This window comes from Scophthalmus maximus, chromosome 12, assembly GCF_022379125.1.
Source record: "Scophthalmus maximus strain ysfricsl-2021 chromosome 12, ASM2237912v1, whole genome shotgun sequence".
Lineage (NCBI taxonomy): Eukaryota > Metazoa > Chordata > Actinopteri > Pleuronectiformes > Scophthalmidae > Scophthalmus > Scophthalmus maximus.
Window position 1 is genome coordinate 2,962,874 of NC_061526.1, and position 16,638 is coordinate 2,979,511.

General features: G+C 41.6%; 1 protein-coding gene across 20 annotated transcripts in view; it reads left to right on the top strand.

Annotated features, from left to right (window-relative positions):
• Positions 1–16,638, top strand: part of LOC118288653 (adhesion G protein-coupled receptor L3-like) — a 192,960-nt gene that overhangs the window by 18,950 nt on the left and 157,372 nt on the right. For all 20 annotated transcript variants that reach the window (XM_035615117.2, XM_035615134.2, XM_035615195.2 and 17 more), the window contains exon 2: positions 3,248–3,333. The gene's annotated coding sequence lies outside the window, so the exon portion shown is untranslated. The remainder of the gene's footprint in view (positions 1–3,247; positions 3,334–16,638) is intronic.

The window sequence follows — 16,638 nt, forward strand, 5'->3', positions numbered from 1 at the left end:
GGGCCACATTTTATTGTGTTAATGCAATAAAGTTGCTACATAGTCCCCATTACACTTAGCTAATCAGGACCCCCTGGTAACGGTATGTGAATGATCCCCACTGCTTTACTTGAGAGTCCAACAAAAATTTCTTACATCACATTCTGCCCTGAAACACTGACCAGTTGTATGTCCTCAGTAGTCAGTCAGTGAAAAGTTAATATTGAGTAATGAGTTTTACGTCTCTGAGCAAGCCTTTCCTTAACATGAAAACAGTTTTTCCTCTTCTTCATTATTTAAAAAGGTCTTTACAAGTATGTTTTAATGCAGGACTCAGTATGCAGAGACATCCAAACTACACAACTTTTTTGGTGTTTGTAGAAGACCAACAGAGTGGCAAGGCTTCACCTCAATTAAAGTAGATTGCAGTAAAAGGCTGGTTTATACTACTGTGCAGCCACGCGTCTTACGATGTAGCCTGATGTGCACCTCACTAAAAAATTTAACTACACACTGTGGTAATACAGACTGCAACAACTATGAACGTTCTCTTTGGGTGCTTCCGATTTCCTCCAACAATATCCCTCGGTGGCTGGACAAGCACACAAAATTCACCCTCTTTCTGCCTCAATCCGTTATTGTAATTGTTGCACACACCATGTCCGCCAACATTTTCCAGAAACTCAACACAGTGGTAAGGAAACTCCTCTGCAAAACTTGCGCTTTGTTGTCGCAATTGCAGAGCGACACAGTCACAAGTCTGAATGCTCACAACCGCTACTTGCTTAGGGTTCGGCGTTGGCTCTGTGTCGATCCGAGGCAGGAGTAAAATCTGACCGGTGAACATTTTTTTAAGGGGCTCAATCCAGACTTCAAACAATCAGAACTCTGTGGCAGCTCATCCCGTCAGTCTGTGAAGCAAACATTTACGTTAGCTTAAGCTTCTATGGTGCAGAGCTGTCAACAGCGGCATGAGGTGTCCAATATCAAAAACATTGCCAGATGTGACTTGTGAGCAGTTTGTCATAATTACCTTAAATAGAACTTTAAAACAGTGACAAAATGTCACTCTTTGAATTACATGATTATAATGTGGACACATCTATGTCAAAAATCTGATTTTATTACACTTACAAACATTAAAATTACAGAAAATAATTACAATTGGAATTGCCACTGCAGTATTGCTCGGAAAAAAACGACACAGTCCCGATTAACTCTACACTTGCTTCCATTAACAAGCATCTTGGCATTAATAAGCAGCTTTCTCACAAATTGCATATCTTTGGAATGAACAGCTTAGTAGTAATGGTACAAGATTGCCTAAGGTGCCTAGAACTGCCTGGTGTACATTTCTCTGATTCAAAACCCTTTGAAGATATGATGGAAGCTTCAGTTCCCAACTAATACCTCTACTGTAACGCCAGTGATTATTAGAGAGCAAGTTTGAATTCGGCTCCGATTATGTCTTTGATTAGTGTGGACGACCAGCCAGAGGAACAGTGAATAATGGTTCCATAAGAGGTAAATATGTAAAATGAAAGATCTGTACAATTGCTGTAATGCAGTAAATTAGGTCAGAAAAAAACAAAAAAAGAACAGATGCAGTGTAAGCTGATGATGAAAGCAAACTACTGCCCATTAAACTGTCTGGGATATCATTTTTATTTTCTGTTGTCTGTGAACTCTCATTCCTTTTGCGCAACAGTTTGTGGCTAGGATTGTAACAATATGGTGGGATTGTGTTCTTTTCCAAACACTTCCAAGCCTGCTTAATGACTGGCAGATGCTCTGTTGACCAAACTGTGCTCAGCTGAACTGACCTATGGCATCTGCTTCCTCTGCCAGAGTCTTGCATTTGATCAACTGAGGAACAGCAGATTTGGTGAGCCCGCGGCCACAGCACTTGTTTTGAGGCCAAGTACAGTCTACCATTGTGCCCAGAATATATTTTGAAGTTTGGCAATATAACTAAGTTTGTTTTCTTCTTCTTTTCTTTCCTTTTTGTAGCATCACTTTGATAAATATCAAACCTGAAAGCGGCTACAAACGGAATGCAGTTATTTAACGTTTCCTTTTGTTTGATTGTGCTTTGATTATGACTTGTTGTGGACATAGAAGTTATTTTTTAAAGCACGTGCGGATGCTTTTAAAAGATATGTGTGACAGACAACACAAAAAGGCCTTTATAGTTCTCCCATATCCAATATCTACCTAATTTGCATAGTAAACACTGTGCCACTAATTAATCCTTTTTAATTTTGGCTTATTATTCATGACCCTTACCTGCAACAGACACCTCAATTACAAAAGTGTTTGTGCTCATCACTTTTACTATTGCAGGTGAGATTTAATTAGAAATCAAATAGATAGTTTGCATCACAATAAGGAAAGCGACATGTTTTTCTGCTCCGTAAGCGAAGAAGAAACAGCCTTTTCAATTTCACAGACTACAATTTGAATTCACCTCTGTGATATTGCACATGTAGCCCATTAATTCAGTTATAATTAAGCATAGCCACTTCATATGTACACATTTGTATCAGCCTAGCTAACGTTTATATTGAATGTGGACGGCAAAAACTGTTACGAGTGGAGAGACATGAAGGCTAAAGGAGAGAAAGTGGCGTATGCAAAAGATGGATTGAAACAAAGGCTAAGAGGCAGAGCAGGGGAGCAAAATGTGTACAGTGGGAAAAGGATATGGCGCAAAAGGTGACTAAGGGAGGCAGTCATCAAAATGCTAATGCTGTATGGGATATTTACTGCAGAGTGTTAATGCAGTTTAAAACAGGCTCTTTGTCCTGCAGCCCATCACCAAGCCCCTGTTGGGCCCTAATAAATCAGCCATTAAAAGCTGATGTGACCTGAATAGCACTTCATACAGCGGCAAATCGCCTCTATCACCAGAGTGGAAACCAGACAACAGCTGAAAAATTTATGAAGATGCCACTAAATAATGGTTGTCCCAGAAGAGATCAAAGCTTGTGTTTGTGTGCGTGGTGAGTGTGACAAACTAACACTGTAGGCATTTAAAAAAGTTATTGTTGTTATGTTTTTTTTTTTTAAAGCTTGAATCTTAGATGTTTACAGGCCACTTATTCGTGAGTTAAAGTTGTGCTGGCAGACATTTAAAGTTCCTTCTGCTGGAGTGTTTAATTATTGCTCCTGTCAGCTGTTTTGAAAAAATCAGTGTTGCCATGTTTAACAGACGCAACACTGTCCCGTTCTCTCTCCTAACCCTCCTCCTCTTTGTGTTTCCTTACAGGACGGACCGTGGTTTCATTATCTGGCATGTGACAAGCTGGATCTGTGAGGAGAACACCGGAGAATCTCTCCCCCTCTCACGCACAGGTATTGTTGACTTTTATCACCATTCATGACACCATCAGACGCGACAAACCAAGCTGAAAATGTACATTGCAAGTCATGAATATGCAGTGGGTCCCGATTAAGTACACAAGCAGGTTCCCCAAACGCAGCACAGTAATGACAATCATTCATGTTGGCCAATTGGGCTTCCTCTTTGTGTGCAGTAGGATGTTGATAGAAAAGATTCATGATAGGTAGTCATCTTCTCATGCAAATCTGTGGGACAACATTGGTAAGTCTTTAATTTCTGCTGCCAGCGACAGGAAGGGGGGGGGCTGTTTTGGTTTGGTAACCAGACGTATCTACCAAGCATGTTGGGATTTCATTCCCAGATGCAAATGATGTTTTCGGTGTAATCATGCAAAAGCGCAGCTGGCTTCCATTTCTCCATGCCTCGATTCTCTCACAGCACACCTCCCCACCATCCACCCCGGAACTGCCAACACCTTCACGCACCAAGCTTTTTCTCCCCCAACCCGTACCGTTTGTTTGTCATTGTCGTCTTCTCCGGCCCTGTGTTTGCGCTCTACTTCTCGTACTTACCGTTTTTTCCCCACATTTCCTTGCTCACTTGTCATGCCAGCTAAAGCCCTCCTCTCCTCATCCCATCAACATGCACGTCCACACACACACACACACACACACACACACACACACACACACACACACACACACACACACGTCCACACACACCTCCCTCCACCGCTGCCCCCTCCACCAACCAGCTCTATACTGAATGGAGCCACTAGCCTCCATGGTGAGGCTGGATTGAATTCAATTAGGTAGATTGTTTGCCCTCCAGAGTTTAGTGGGCTCAGTGGATGACAGGTTTGCCTGCCGACAATCCCACTAACTCACACACGCTTGCATCTGCTACATCCAGCTAGCCTGTTTCCCCCTCCATTTGACTCAATGCATCCATCTGCCCTTTCATCTTTTCCTAACGACCTCCTCGTGGCAGTGCATACATAGGTTTATCGTGCATACATTGTTTACACTTTTGGCAGCCCTGTTCACGTTCTCTGTAATTTTACAACATTGTATAGATCAAGACATTTGACTGATTCTGCGTCATATCACCTTTTGATAAGCCCAGGGCACGGGGGCTCATATCCTTCATGCGAAAGTGTCGGGGGGGGTTGATGGGATGGGAGTTTTCGGAGTGAGAATAATTGGGAACTGCATCTGAACGCTATCCCGGCAACTACCCACACTTCCCCAGGATTAATTTGCCAGTTTGCCAGCATATCAGCACAAAAGAAAGGACAGTAAGTGTTGCTGACATAGGAGTAATGTCCGCATTAGTTGCAAGGTGAAAATAGAATTGTGCTGTCATTTGAATAACATTGAGAGCAGCAGGTGGTAGTTGCGCATGGCGCTGGCTTGGGCTTTTTATATATGAAGTGTAAATCTGGCACAAACATAATGGGCCTTGGTCTGTATTCTCTGTAAAAATCCATTTCAGCAACTTTTACTGCAACCCGCTGCTTTCCTGCCGATTTCACGCTGTGAGAGCGTGTACGGGTGCTACTCAGATATCAGATATTCTATTAGGGCTGAAAGATGTCAAATGAATTAAAATCTGGGAATCGCTTTCATGATAAATATCCTAATGCATCCTGACATGAATTATGACCTTAATTTGGTGCAACTTCTTTTTCCTAATTTGTGGTCACTTTCGATTAAGTGCAATTGACTTCAGGGTGATCATTTTTTGGCTGAAGAAGGCAAAAGTCCTGCTTAATTTACAAGTACAATATTTTATAATAGTATAGTGAGAGATTTCTGGGATTAATATCATTAAGGAAATATCTCCAATTTGAAATATCCTGCAAACCTGTTCAACTACAACACTTCTTTTCAGCCTTGTAAGAGAATATGAACCTCTGCACCCTCCGACACTTTTTTGCATACCCAATATGGTTACCCATAGCATCCAGCATTCAAGTTAGTTTGACCATAATGGCCTGTGATGACATTGGCCCGGCCAAGGTTTGGTCCTGTTATTTTAAAGCCCTGCCATTTGTTTTCATAGTGTGATCCTGCCTTGAACAGCTTGAAATGATGCAAAACAGGTCATTTGAATGGGAAGGCAGTGAAATCCTTTTGGCCGATGTCAGCAGTGTTCTTGAATTTGAATCCTCTCCAGAGGTAGTTGACTTTGCACGTCTTTGTTGTTGTTGTCCTGTTACTCAGGCAACTACGGTCAGTACCAGGGCAGCCTGGCTCAAGGATACCAGGATCAAAACCCACCCCTAAGTGACCAAATCATTTAGAAGGCACACATTGCTTGATGTAGTGCACGGCTGATAATGGCAAATTTGTTGACCCTTTCTGCAAATTGCTGTCGTCAAGACAACTGCAACCTGCTGGAAATGTATTTGACCAGACATGTTTGTGATCATTTTGCCTCAATAGACAGTGGGTTCATGTAAGAACACTCATGCAGCTGCATGGAAGTGTCATTTACTGAATTCATCTATTCTTCTTCATATATTTCATACATGTAAACTGTGGTTGAGGGATGAATGTGGGGCACAGACCTGATCCGTTTACGTACCAGATCTTTCAAATTATCATATTATTATTGATTTTTTACCTCAAGTACATTTACTTGAGGTACATTTATTTGCTTTAAGAATCATTAAGGAGCAGCATTATTTAGGCCAGCTGTGTATGGCAGCCTCTTTTAGAATAAATTAAATTTATGAAACAGCACGCCACATCGGGGCATTTATTTCTTTTAGCTTGGGCTGTTGTTTTTGTTCCGAACCGAATTGTTCACTGTTGTTGAGTTTTTTAGATCAGCATATACTGCATGTGTATGTCAGTGGCCGTGTGTATACATAAAGTAAAGTTTTTTTTTTTTATATGGTTTTTTGCTGAGTCACTGCATGTCCTACCTGTCTACTTATTACACAACTATATTCTATATGGCCCTTCATCACTCCCTTTAACGGCATCGTCATGCTAAAAGCACCTTTATTTTAACTACTGCATGCATCCCTGCAATTTTTGCACTCTGCAAACGGTTCAACTCTCTACCTTAACAGTGCTTAAGAGGTTTTCACACACTCACAGAACTGATTAGCAATTAACTAATTACACATCATAACAATTAATGTTAAAGTTAAAAGAGGCGATAGGAAAAGTCGACAATTTGGATAACAAGCCTGTTTTTTTTTTGCCAAGGGCTATAAAGTGAGGATCAATGTACTGTTTACATCTGTCATCAGCCGGTCAGCTTTGCTTAGCGTAAAGACTGGAAATGTTGTATGTGTGGGGGACAAGCCTGGATCGTTGTAAAGGTAATAAAATCCACCTTGCAACACTCCTACTGAGCTCATTTATTTAAGTGTATATCTTTGTTTAAATTGTACAAAAAAAAAAAAATCCAAGGTGATGACAGTACTCCTACATACAATATGTGTTAATTAGCGATCTTCAGAGGAGCTGGTACATGTTGTTATCTTTGGAGGCAACCACGCTAGCTGTGTTCCCTTATTTCCTGTCTTACTTTAGGTTAGGCTAACCACCTGCTGGCTGTAGCTCAATTTCTTTTTTTAGCAGTGAGCTTTTTTTCTCCCTTTCTCCCTCTTCTCTCTCTCTCACACACATACATTGCTATTTCTCGTCTCAACCCACATCCTCAGTCGCAGAGGGCCACACAGCGTTTTCCTTGATTGCTCCAGGTAAGAGTCCCTTTGACAATGGTGCCCCCACAAGTCTGACAAAGTGAACGGTAGATTTGAACGGAGCCGTTTCGGAATGAGAAGGGGTTACTGGGATGTCAGCACGAGATCTTGTCACGTGCCCGGCCGCTCTCCAGGTACCTGCTCTGACAGTCTGGGTATCTTAATAAAACAACACCCTTGACAGCGAGCTCACACCTGCAGCTCATTGGTCTCTCTCCCCGTCTCCTTCTGCCACTCCTCATTCTCCTTCCTCTCTCACTGTGTCTCTCTATTGCCCCACCCCCCCTCCCCTCACCATGACCATTTATGCTAATATAAACTAACAGAGCGACGTGTTGATGACAATTAGATTCAAACGCTGCCTGCACCTCCGGGGCTCCGCTTATATCATCTGACATGACAGAAGAAAGTAGAAATGGCTATATTTTCAATGACACTGATTTTATTGGAGCTCCGAGGCATCTAGGTTAGAGATGTGGTAAGTGGATACTGATCCGTATTTGCAGTCATACGCTGATAAATGGACTCACATACATGTTCAAATGTATGAAGTCAAGTAAGATGGCCACTAACTTGGAGAGTTTTTCCTCTCCGGTTCTGTAACACCGAGTCCCAATTGGACTTCTGCTACACCCTATCCAAAGCTACAGCTCCAGCAAGGTGTGCGACTCTAATCAGCTCTGTTTGAAGTATGAAGGCAGCAGGCTTTATGCAGAGGAGCCAAGAGAGGCAAGGGAGGAGAGGCAGAGATTACTTCTGGCCTTTTATAGAGGATCACTCCATCTTGTCCTTTTTATCTCACTCATTAGTACTCGTTTCACCCCGGAGGGTGATTCTCTCTTTCTGTCTCTCACCAACACCGAGGCCACTTCCCTCGGTTTGGCAAGGCACCTGTCTGGCGATCAGTTAACCAAATATGATTCTCCGGCCTTTCTGTCATTATCAAGTCACGGTCAGATGGCACCTCTGTGGTCAGAGCTACTCCCGCTGTGACAGGTATGAGGGGGGGGGATCGGCCAAGGAGAGGAAAGGGTAGACGGATGAATAATGATTGCACACGCTTTCCTTTGTTGGCAGTGGAGGCTGTGGGTCCAGTGACATGCCTTTACTACGTTCTCTTTCCCTAATTCCCTCCATTTCCTCCGTCCCTTGGCTAGTACCTGTGAAATCTGACATCCTTCTGTGCCTGTCAAAAAATAACCAACACTCTGCCACTCTGGCTATCAGGGGAGTTCACCGCCTGACAACCGGTGTACACGCTGAGGTAATCAGAAGTTGTCAAATGTGAAGTGTCCTCTGCTACGACTGAGAGTGTGCTACCTGTTTGCCTGTCCAACGTCAGAGCTTTGGCTGCGGTTTAGGTGTACTAATGGCCTCTTTATCAACAGGGATCATTAAATAATGTCCTGCGACTGCATATTTGGCAGCAAAATTGTTGTTTAGCAGAGGAAAATGGAGACACAGATGGATAATAGGAGCTTGTTGTCGCTGCCAGCCTACTACCCAACCCAGTTATGTGATAGAGCACTCCCATACACTTTCATGACCTCTCATGATTATACATCATTTCAAGTACACCAAGTGCTGTTCCTTTTACATATTCCCAAGTGGTTTATGAAAATTTTATTTACGAAATTCTTCTCCATATGCACGGTCTGCTCCTTAGTCCCCGTGAGAGGAAGCGCCTGTCTTATAAAAACACAACCCGGGAAATTATTGATTTGCATCTGTTCATCTGGGATGAAGCAGAGCACCTCCCTGCTGTCAGCCCAGCGGTCTGCATGTGAGGATCCCAAAGGTGTCATCTCACCCGTCTGTCCTTTTTACGCTGGCTCTAAACCGTGGACAAGGTCTGCAATCTGTTTCTGCCCTCCCTTGAATTTTATTTACAGCCCCGTCCTGGTAATAAAGCCCAAAATTTATGACTTTCTTTTTAATTAGAAATAATGTCTTGTAGAGTTAAAGTGATGGATGGTTTAATCAATATATAGACTGCGGCTGGACCGATGAGGAACGTCACTATTGACAGCGTACACAGTAGCCTAAGTTAACACTTTGTCTCTCAAAGAAATATGTAGTGTTTTGTTAGGTGATGGAAACTGTACACTGGCCCTTTCTATGTCTCTTCATTCTTTACCTTCCCTTTTAGTGTCTCTTGTGACTCTGTCAACACTTTTTCTCTAAAGGCAATCTCTTCTCCAGAATGAATCAACCTCTCCTGTCACACTATTGAAACAATTATTTTACTTCAGTGAAACCCAATTGTGTTGTGTGCCACATTTGCTCAGGTTTAAATAAAATAAGTGCTGAAGGTGGTTTGTCGTGAATGGAAACTGACAAGCCCGAAGAAATGCAATTTTCAAATAGGTGATTTAGATAGAAGATTCAAATGGGCAAAGTGTTTTTTCTTCTCTCAGGTTCAGAGAAAAGAGAGCAAATAGGATTTTTGAACAATTAACAACAATTAAATAGGAATCAAGTTAATGGGTTTTTGTTTCCTGGCACTGTGGATGATTGTGTAATTTACACCGGGGATGAAATTATAGTACTTGACAACGGTTGCTCACTTTTGTCGCTTTTTGTGAAGTGCCCGAACAGAGCTTTGCTGCACTAAGGCCCTATCATACCTGGCACCAACATGCATCTTGGGTGACCCGTTCTCAAGTAGAGTTGGTACCTCAGTTCACACCTGGCATTTGTGTGTGTGTGTGTGTGTGTGTGTGTGTGTGTGTGTGTGTGTGTGTGTGTGTGTGTGTGTGTGTGTGTGTGTGTGTGTGTGTGTGTGTGTGTGTGTGTGTGTGTGTGTGTGTGTGTGTGTGTGTGTGTGTGTGTGTGTGTGTGTGTGAAAGGAGGAAACAATTAGGGGGTGAACAAATCGAAGCCCTGTACACAGCTCTACAATTAAATAAGATTTTGCCTATTTAAAATGCTCCAAAAAAGAAAGAAAAAACTGAAAATCATTAAGTGGCAGTCAAAGTGTGACAAGACGCCACTAATAAATGAATGCATGGGGAACACTGAGAAGTGTACTCATTTTTTCTCTTCATTATAAAAACTGTGGTGGGACAGGGGCGTAATTTCAGTATGTGGTCATTTAACATGGCCAAGGAAACATTTGCGTTAAAACTGCAAGAAAAATGTGACCGTATGCTTCAGAGAACACAAACCAGCAAAGATATGGACTAATAAAACAGCATAAATATGAAACGATAGACATGACAGGGATATTATTGTTTTTCTTTAAACCACACTATAAGCCATTACAATAACCTTTAATAAACAATTATGACAAAAAAATGTAATCTATGGTTTTATTCAAGTTTCAAAAGCCTACCTCAACGTAAGGATGAATATATTACACAGGCTCAAGTTAATGACGTTACTAAATTAGAAACTTAACTCAGACAGAAGGTGAATCACATATAGGCCACATCATTTTTGTGACCTTCTTTCACTGTCACATATTAATAATTAGAACCTGATGCTCGCCGCTACCACCCAGACCACCTACCTGAAAGAGAACACTAATAGACGGGATAATCTTAATCAAACACACACAGCAGAGACACACACAGCAACATAATATCACCAACCTCTAAGACCAACCACAATACCGTTCTTTCTCATTGATTAGTGTTGCATTCACTGCCCAGGGCAAGTAGAGGCCTTAATAATGACTTTATGCTTTGTTTTCACGGTCTCTGGAATAGAATAACCATGGATGACATGGATCCCATGCTATGAGCCCCTCTAGTCAATGGTTAACTGTTCTGCAGCAATTCAAAGCATCCGGGCTCTGTTGCAACTGACCGCTCTCTTGTAGATCTTGACCTGCGTATGTTTTCTTCACCCCCCTTAGCCTCATTTCTGCTCTTTTCTCCATTCCTTCATTGTGCTGGCATGTCTTAGCTTATCTGCCTCCTTTGTGCAACATAAGCCCGTAGATAAGCAGTATATTGGGCAGGGTTACTCATGTCTGTCTTGTTCATTCATCAGAATCCTCTAATTCCCCCCAGAAACGTATTTCCCAGACTGCAGGTGGCCCGTGTTGCAACACGGAGGGCACGCCTGATCTCTCCAAAGCAAACATAGACATTTAGTCACTGCTGCCGCTTTTGTATTCCCTACGAGTGCTGGTAATGCCCCAATATGTATGTGCACTGCAAGTGTACACATGACTAATCTCAGAGACGGTGTAAAAACATGCCACTGATAGGTATGCAGCTTTAGCCAAGATTAGCCATGAAGTCGGGAATTATTCATTTGTTGTATTTGCACCTTCTTTATTCCTGGTTGACAGATAGGTGGCATGTACAAAATAAACAGAATCCTTCTGGACATCTTAAACAGTGGTTACCCATAAGCCACAGAGGCTACAGGTGTTTCCAGTTGTGCTAAGTCTTGAAAACACATAGCCTCCAGCGGGCTTTAGGTTGTCTTTCTCAAAGCATGACCCAGTTCTTACAACTCCATGTACAGTAACTATGTTGGAGGAGGGCTCCATTGGAAATGAGCAGTTACAAACATGAGTAAGAGTAATGCCCCGAGACTCCAACGGAGCCTGTTCATCGGTCGGGGTCAGTGCCGACTATGATCTCTGTTCGGGGCAGTTAATTAGGAATTAGAACATGGCACGACCCTCAGGATGTTCTCAATGGTCAGAATAATGAACACCTGGAAATGGTGAGGAGCAAGAGTGAGGGTGGAAAAAAAATAATTTGGCAAGTGCACAATTCAGTCATTAAGACTTTTGAACTCCTGTGGCCTTTATAATTGCACTCCAACGTTTTTTCTCAGTCTCTCTTCGTCCTCCCACATGCATGTATAATTTATTATCTTTTTTTATTGAAATATTTGACATGACAAAACGAATTTGACAAAATCATTCCCTGTGCCAATGAAATCCTTTGCAAACCAACTTGCTTCCCTTTTTACATTTATTTGAGTGCTGTAATTTAATACTTGATGATTATTTCAGGTTTGCCTGATTATTTAGCCCCGTTCCTTCATTTCATCAAGCACTTTATCAAGTAGCCTGTCAAAGAAGTGCACACTTGTATGATTTGCTGTAGACCTTTCGCTTTTATAAGAAATAAAAACTAAGTAAAAAACGCTAGAAAAGTAATGCAAGTAAAGTAAAAGCAAAGAAAATAAGTTTTGGAGCAATGTGTTGTGTATGTTGTTTGGGGAGTTTGAGCATAGCCTAGCTGTAAATTCCTAGTGAAATCTATGTTGCTTGTTTATATCTAGTATTCAATTTCTATCGTCAACAAAAAGATTATCTTGGTGCTGTTTGTGTATTCAGAGAGGAATGCAGTACAGGTGGAGAGTGGGTTCTGCAGCTAAAAATCCAGACCCCATAAAGTACATATACACTCCCTTTAAAATAAAAATCCAATTAAACCTATCATTTTCACATTGCATGTCTGATGCAGCTGGTGTGTTCATCCGGGCCAACAGGGATTTTCAATTCTCCCTGTATATAAGGCCTGGTTTTGCTCCCGTGTGCCATATCATAATGATTTGGCTCAATGCCTTGATTTGAATTGGAGAATTTTTAGAGCCTGAGTAGTTAGAATATGATACAGCTGCTCACAGGCCACATTATTTTATCAACTGAATTTGCAGGTCACAGTGCAGCACAGAATGTGGTGTTCCCCCACCCCCAGTTTGTCTATGCTGGCAGTGAGTATGCCCCAGTACACACAGTCCCTGGATGCAGTCTGGCAGGCCGAGTGAATCATCTTCCCGTCACAGGTGGAGGAAATACAACAGCGGGATTGGCAGTCCAAAGGTGGCGTCTGGCCCCACTGTTGAGTGAGGTGTTTGGCTTGCTTCCTCTGGAAGTGAGGATGTGTCATATTTCTTTCTCATGCAGGAGAGGGAAACTAGTTGTGCAACTTTTTATTTTCCTCTACCCAGAAAGGGTATTATAAAGGGGTTACTGGGAACCCCTTTATAATACCAGTCTGCTTTTCTGCACATATGGTGATGTTAGTCTTGTGGTGCCTTCACACCAAACGCAAAGTAAATTCATACTTCAACGCAAAGACGGAAATTTGCATCATTCGCTTGACACGATGACGCAAAAGCCAATGAGAGACTGACGTCACTGACGGCCGCATCATCCCATGGCCAAACTCAAGCGAGTAGCGCGACACGGATCGCAGCATTAGCCTGCTTGTTTGTTTGTTTTTGGTACTTTAATCTCTTTCATTGTGGCTGTGCTTTACTGTTACACTGTGTGTATTTAAGGCGTTTCCTCAAAGCTCTTGTAGAAAGGTGAGGACCGCTGATCAAAGGCTGAATCCTCGGGGCCAACAAGGGCCCAGCGCAAGCAGCAGATGTTTCCCGTCTTTGTTAGTATCGCAGTTTGTGCTGTCCTTATTCAACCAGCCTCAGCTAATGGCCCTCGCCGGCGTTGGATACACCGTATCGCTTTTCTTCTCTTTTGTGTGCAGAACATGGGACAGAAGGTGAAATGGCAGAGATATCGTGTTCCTCTGTGACACTCTCATTGTGCTCCTCTGTGAATTTCTGGCCAGAAAAATCCCTTTCATAGTAATTGGGTGTGAATGAAGCACTTGTGTTTGCTTGTTGTCTACAGTACAGTTTTGCCTTCTGGCCAGTGTCAAAAAAGGGGAGAAGAAAACTGGGTGTGGGTTGTGCAGGGAAGTGAGAGAATTCAAGGGAAGACATTGGTTGAAAAACAACAGTGTACGAAGAAAATGACAAAGAAATATGCGCATTGTAGTTTGCAGAACACGAGGGAAGCAAAGCAAATGTAAAATACAAAAGTTTGAAAGAAGAAATTTTTTTGGGAACATCAAGGCAACAGTAATGGTTTGCAGTATGTGCAAAAAAAGAAACTATTTGCAAACAAGGGAATGGAATACAAAGTGGACGAGCACATGGGTTTAACAGAAAACAGCCAGCTCAGGTCCAGGCTCTTCACCTGACATCCAGGAGATTGATTGAGAGATTCGGTGGGCCTAATTGTTCTACACCATCTGCCCAAGTTACAGAACCTGCCAGGCATGTGACAGTTTCCAACAGGCTCACTGACGAGCAGATGTGTGCAGGAGTGTGTACGCATGTGTGTGTCTTTGTGTATTTGAGCACGTCAGTCTCTGTTTACTTTGTGATCGTATCTTTTTTCGGGAATTAAGACAGGAATCCCTGTCTTGAATTACAGAAACTTACATGCCAATGCACATTGTGGAACCTCCTTTTTTTTAACACAATGAAATGTTCAAATGCGTGGCACTTTCTTGTTCTTCATAATTCGTGGGCTCCATCTGTTACGTTGAAGTGGTCATTGTTGCAGACAGTATGGCTATTGCTATAACAGCCCAACAAATCTCATAGCCACAGAATGGATTTCCATAAATCAATCAACAGTTTTTCTCCCTTATTTCCACAATGAAACACATAGCCAGTGAAATTAAAAATGGAAACAACAAAATGCACTGCACAAAACATGCATACTAATTTATTCCGTAAACGCATTTGGCATTCAATGAAATGGCCGACAGCCTTTTTTTTTTGTTGATTTTTTTTTTTTATTAACAAAGCACCTACTGAAAACCCACAGGAATTTCCCTGTATAATTAAACCAATTAACCCGCTGAGGTTTGTCATTTGTCATGTAGAAGGAATAGGATATGCATATTTTTTATGCTGAGAAGATGGACATCAATATCATGCAGATTCCCATATATGATAAATATGAAATTACTGGTCATTTGAACCAAAATGTCATAATACCCCAATGGAAACAAATCCATTCCCAAATGGACAATATAGCTAAAAAAAAGAAAATGCATCAAGAAAGGAGATTTTCAATGGGTACAACATCCACTCATTCAGAAATACTCGGTTCAAGTGACTAAATGATGAATCAAAGCAATCGAATCTCCAGAATGTCAGTGAAAAAAGTAAGAACATAGATGATGACGCTTTGAAGGTCAAAATATCTCTTCAATCAGACACCAGAGTGCATAGAACAAAGAAAAAGGAAGCTGTTCCACTAATGAAGAAATATTAGACTGCACTCTACTAACAGATACACAAAGGTGATAGGATTCACCTGATATTGGACGCCGTTGTCTTACCAAAGGGGAGGACACTAGATTAGCAAAATAAGGTAATTGCATTTGCATATCAAATCACTAGCAGCTATCCTGCTGCCGCTTTGTTCCTGACAGGGGTTGGATCTTGGTGACTAAAGATCCTTTTAGGCATTAAATTGTTTCTACTATTACTATGATTAATGAATTAATTGTACAAGCATTAATCCACAAACTGTTTTACGAGAAGATTTCATTTGAAAAATACATAATCCTAAATACTCATTTATTGTCCGTTATAAAATCCATCTGGACTCTCGTGTGAACATTAAACAGCTTCATTCACTAAGCTATCAAGCTGCAGTATCTCCACTGAAAAAAAATACTATCCCAAGCCACTAAATATGACCATAAAGTAATGGAGTTTTAAGTTTTTACATGCCAATGAAGAGATTTCATAGGTGATCACAGATCACACAGATGATGACAGTTAGAGCAGTTGTGAAGGAAAATGTCAGGAAAAGTCAGGGCTGTTGAATTGCAGTTCATATCAAATATCATCAAATATATAAAGGAAAAAAGGAATCAAAATGGAGTGTGTTGTTGTCATATTTGTGTCTCATGATTTTCTGCAACCCTGTCTCCTTGCCTTGATGTAGTCGCCGTCGACAGGGGACATTGGCATGTGTTTCATATTCTGCATACTCATATCCCTAAGTCCCTCTCGTAATTATTATTCAGTAGATGCACTGTTTGGCACAAGGACAAAAGTTTGAATAATTTATGCAAGGCCGTCATCAATTTTTGAAAAATGGCCCTGGCCTTTTCTTGTGCTTTTAACTAAATAGATGCACTTCAGCTTGGACATAAAACGACCCGCAAGAAACAGAGAAACTTTATTTATATCTTTACGTAAACTTTGAACCAATGCATCCTTAAGAGAGTATATAACGGCCTCCTGCTAAGTCCAGCTCAAATAAATGTATTTTATTTGTCCTCCCGAGCTTGCTATTGTCCCCCATTGGGATAAAACTATATGAAAAATGTAAATATAATAATAATAGTACTGAGGCATCTTCTCTGCCTTATGAAGGAGTCAGCTTCTCAGATAAAGTATTTTCAGATGAGCTGGGTATGATAACGTACTGCAGACTTCCTCCGGATGTGTCCCTGAGGGCTCTCACCTGAGGACTTGGAGTTATTTCCAGCGTAGTGCTCAGATGATGGGGTCCACTGAGAGACAGAAAGGGGACTTTGTTATTCCGCATCCCAAGAGAAAGTGTTCTATCTTTACTTTAATGAAGCAGGGGGACGATGTAAAAGAACTCCCTTTGTTGTGAACCTCTTCTCTTGTCCATACAATACCACTCTACATCAATGTACCCCCTAATCCTGCTTGTAAATGTTTTCCCTCTGCATTGTCCACTGGTTTGGATTTCAATAATCTATGGGTCGGACATCGTAATCCATCTGTGTTGCCAGAACGTGGAAGGGATGTTGGATATACTTTTACTGGCTCTTTT